We start from the raw sequence: 5,042 nt of genomic DNA, 5'->3' as shown, positions 1-5,042 counted from the left end.
TAGGAGTTGTCAGCTCGGGGTATTGTTCCTGCTTCGATAACGGCCCCGCGGCCACACCCGGCTCCTGGAAACGGCTCTTCTGGCCCTGTAAAACGGGTTGGTGACTCTGGTACCACCTGTAAGAAATTCTTAAGAGAGCCAATGCATTTCCCAAAGCTTGTTGTATCCACCGGAAATGACCTTGTGGTGCCTTTTTCCTTCTGTACCCTCAGGAAATAACCTGGCAGTTCCCTTGCAGGAGCTGCTGCTGATTAAACATCAATACCTTGTTCAAGGCTCACACTTTGAGGGACTGCGGCTTTCCTCAGAAAGTTTATTAGGATCTTTCCATCCTTTGATGAGAAAAGCAGGTTGCTGTGCTCGTCATTTCTCTGTCTCAGAGAGAAAACACATGTCCAGATTTACAACATTGTGCAAATCTTGCCATGGTCACAAAACCTCTCTGGTCTGGTTCAAACCCTCACTGATCTCAGTGCCTCGTTTGCTGCAGCTGTTTTCTGGAGAGCTCTTAATATTTAGGATATTTTCATAACAACACATTTCATTTCTCAGATTCCTGCATTTGTAGGTCTCTCCTCAACCCAGCTGACCTCTTGTGACACAGTCAGTGCATTCCTGGGTGTTGTGTAAGGCTCGAGGTGGGGAGCAGCAAGGAAGAAACTTTTAAGATGCCTGAAGCTGGTATTTACTTGAGTTCCAAGTAATGGATGCCAAAAACATTTTCAAGGCAATATTTTGCTACTGCAAGTGGTGATTTTAATTCTGTTGCCTCCTTTAACTTCTGTACAAAGTGTCTCTCACACTTCTATGTGTGGCAAACCCCACTGCAGCCCTGGAGCACCGGAGCCTTGTGGCTGCCGAGGAGGAGCCAGGTGTTTGTGGGAGAAGTGAGGCAATCTCTGGCAACAGATTTCAGTTGTGACTGAGAGATTGTTCCAATTAAGTGAAGAAGGAAAGGGTTTAAGTGTTGTTTGGCAGGTCCTGAGAGCCCTTGCTTGAAACTGTCACTGATGTCCCATCCCTTGGGCCTTGGAGCCCTCTCTGCCCTTGGTGTGGAGCAATTTTTGGCCAAGTTGAAGCCTGAACTTCAAGTTTCTTCCCCAAATTTGGCATATAAAGGAGAGAGTCACAACTTCAAATCACTACATAAACACAATTGCTGACTTAAATGACTCACAGTCAGCTAACACAGGCTGGAGTTACCCGAAGTGGGGTGGGGAGGAAATTTCCTGGTGTTTGTAAGTGACAGAAGGACAGGACAGCCAGCAGCAAGCATGGAAAGATGGATCCTTGAACTCAGGATTGTTCCAGGCCATCTGGAAAGCAGCAGCTCTGAATTAGTGCCCAGCTCTCACCACCCTCACTGAGGATATTCCAGGGAGCAGCCACAGCTGCCCTTGCCAGCCAAGTCCAGGCAGGATTTTATTCCACCTTCAGCCTGTGGGATGAGGCCACTTCCCACTTGGCTCCAAGGGCTCTGCTCTCCTGACGTGCTCCTGTAAATGATCCATTACATCTTGGAGACTGCTGGGCAAAAGTTCAAATTCAATCCTGCCATCTGACCACAATTACACCATTCTCAGGCAACTGAAGTGTGTTTTTGTGAGCCTTAAATAAACGTGACATTGTCCATGTAACCAAGTATGTAGAATGATCATTTTTGCAGAACGCACCCATTTCAGTGCAAATCCAACACGGGGCTTGTTTCTCCTCACATACAACCAGTGAAACAAAAGCTCAAGCAATGTTTTTCTGTCTTGTTGTTGTTGTTTAACCAGTGGCTTATTTTAGTTTCTCCACTTAATGCTTTTAAAGTAGGAATATTGGCCTAGAGAGCACCTTCATTTTACTTATTTTTTATCTTACAGTGTAACATTTGGGATTTTAAAAGTTAAGACAAGGTTTCTAGCACCTAATTCACACAGATAAGTGTGACTTTCTTATGAGCCACTGTTTGATATCTCTCAGGCTTGTATGAACATGGGGTTAAAATTTACATATCTTCCATGATCTTTATCATGAAACACATTTACTCTAAAAATTGCCTTTATTTCCTAACGAGCAGCTTCTCCAATCTCTTCTCTCGGGCCGTTTTCACCTTTTCCACGTGCTCCCTGTGGCTGGCAGGAGTATTTGTTTGGCCACCCTGCTGTAGCTCCTGGAAAGGGTTAAACGGGGTTGTGCTGCTCCAGGGCGGGGGCTGAGTCAGTGCCCCACCCGGGCAGGGGAAGTGGCCGTCTGCAGGGACAGGATTCCCACAATGTGAGCTCAGAAGGGACCATTGTGAGCCCCAGTTGGACTGAAAGAGCCGGAAAGGCTCAATGGTTCAAATTCAGGATTATCAGCTCCACTTCCAGCCCGTTAAAAGCTGCCCGAGTGTCCGGGCTGTGCCTCTGGAGCGTGGGCAGAGGCTGGAGCAGGAAGCTCCGGGGGAATTTGCTGCCTTGGAAAAGCTGTGTCTGGGCTGCCCTTGAGGAAAGGCAGCAGCTCAGTTCCTTTTTGTGCTCTATCGGATCCATGAATCACTTTCCTGATTCCTCCTGTGCAGTTTTTAAAGTGGTGTCGAGCAAAAAGCAGATTTCTTTAAAGTACACTTGGTCCTATTTCCTTTTGGATGTTTGGGCTCTCATTTCATAATATTTATCTCTACTAAATTTATTAGCAAATGCAGAAAGAAGTGAATTATTCATTCAATACCCTTTTGTACCTTAGTGTTTCTCAGTAATGTTTCAACTGGTAATTTGAATACAACTTCCACCTTTCATGTATTAAACCCTGGTTGTTGTGGGAACCACAGATTTTTTCCCTTATATATTTCCTTCCTTCCTGTGATGGTGCTGGGTTTAACCTTAAAAGCACCAATATCTATTATTTATGCCCCTCCCCCCCAAAAATTCTATCTGTAACTACCTCAGTGCCTGTCACTTGCCAAACATTTTAAAGCATTTTAGGTTACTAAAGGTTATTTTTGTTCCTGGGTTGGATTTTGGTGAGTTTGTTTTGTTTGTGGGTTGTTTTTTAGGGGGTAGGGCATTTTTTTTGTTTGTTTTGTTATTTGTGTTCAAATATTCTCCTATTCATGAAATGTCTGCTATAGTTGGAGTCCTTGAATCAGCTTCCAAGTGAGCTGCACCTGTCCATTCCAACAAACAATAGTGAGATTTGGAGCATTGTTCCTGGTTTATGGACATCCTGTCGGGACTTTGCCTACAACAAGCAAGGTCAAGGCCACCGATTCTGCTCTTCCTGTCTCTGAGCCATTGGCTTGTGCTGACCTTTGATCTACCTCATTAATTGTAATTGTTAATGAAATTAAGGCCTTCTTCCAGGCTCCATTTCCATAATTAATTTTATCAATAACAGAGAGAATTACTCCTCCACCTTTTAATGTAATTGTAAGTGATGATTATGTGATAGTAGCTATTTACTTCCTGTCACTTTGACCCTTTCCACATCCTGGGGAAAAAATAAAGGAATCCCATCACAGATCAAAAAAATGAAGGCTCAGTTTGGGAAAGGGTGTGAGAATTTCAGGACTGAAAAACATTCACAGGAAGAAGCTTAGAGATGCATAAAACAATTCCTGTCAGCCCCTTCTCCAGAGCAGTAAGGGATTATAACAGCTAAAATCTGAATTTTTGCTTTGGAGTTAGACATCTTACCTGTGTGCTGTGTTTCCTGACGTGGCACAAATTCTGCCATCAAACAAAAAAAGACCAAATATCCTGCTCCATTAGCTGGAAGTGCCATAAATAATAAATATGGGTCTGTATCATTCATAGGGCACTAAGCACCTGCTGTGTTTGCTTCATGCTCAGAGTTATGAATACATAGAGATAACATGAGGTTATTTCTGCAATAAAGTTATTTATTGCTACAGCAGTACAATGACCCATTGCTCTCTTCCTTGTTTCTCAGAGAACTTACCTGTCCTCAGCCTTTTGAAAGTCTCTTTTACCTGTTCTGTGAAGTGAGGAGGAAAAGGATTCCTGGGATTTGGCCATTTTTTCATGGAGTTACCTATTCTCATTTCTGATACTGGAAATTCTGTTTGGGATCTGCTGAAAACACCAGGGAAATTTATTTCTGCGTTGCTGAACATCCTGTGCCTTTTGGAGGAGGGAGAAGCTCACCATGGTCTCCTTTCCTGACCCTTTGTTCCTGCAAACTCAAATTGCCTGTGCTGTTTGTCTGAACTTCTTGTGCAATCTTTCCTGCAATTTCTTCTGTGAAAATACCCAAATTAGACAATGGTTGAAAGAGACAGAAACACATCAGAAAACCCCTTTTGACCAGAGCAGGCCCCAGCTCTGAGCTGCCATCTTTTGAATGAAATGGCATGGGAGAACAGTGTGATGGGGGGAGGAATGGCAAGAATTCCCAAAGCTCTCCCTACCATTAATGAAAAGCTACTAGAGGCTAATAGAAGAAAGCTCTAATCTTTAATTCTACTGTACTCTTTTTATTTTATTTTAATTCAGTGTGTGCCTTCCCAAGCCATTCCATCCCTTCTCCTGCCAGGAGGGAGCTGCAGCTTCCCAGGGCACCACCTTGTGGTCGTGGTAAAATTGTGCAAAAAAAGAGCCAAGTCCTTAAATTGACTTTGGAAATCATAAAATGTATTCTATTAATTATATTATATCAAATAAATGCTCTTAGAGCTGCAATCTAACAGCCCTCCTCATCTCAAATATGTTTAAATAATTAACAATGTAATTAGCTTATAACTTACAGGGAGAAGAACAGGAGTAGTTTTGCTAAGTGAAATGGTCAGAAAAGGACATTAATTATCATCTCTAATATAAATTGAGGATGAAAGGAAAATGAAGAACTCTTCATATTTCTTTTAAAAGATGGTTCAAAACTTTTGTTGTTTTGTCAAAATTAAGGTCCTTAAAATAGAATTTAATCTTGGTTTGCTTTAAAGGAAAGCAAATTGTATCTTGAATGGCACCCAGATGGGGCTTGGATTAATAATTCTGATTCTGTGCATTTGTATCAATACTGAAGCATTCAGAGGGCAAAGTGTTATAATGAAAATT

Source organism: Corvus brachyrhynchos, unplaced genomic scaffold (genome assembly GCF_000691975.1).
Source record: "Corvus brachyrhynchos isolate BGI_N302 unplaced genomic scaffold, ASM69197v1 scaffold283, whole genome shotgun sequence".
Classification (NCBI taxonomy): Eukaryota; Metazoa; Chordata; class Aves; order Passeriformes; family Corvidae; genus Corvus; species Corvus brachyrhynchos.
This window is presented reverse-complemented; position numbering follows the sequence as displayed.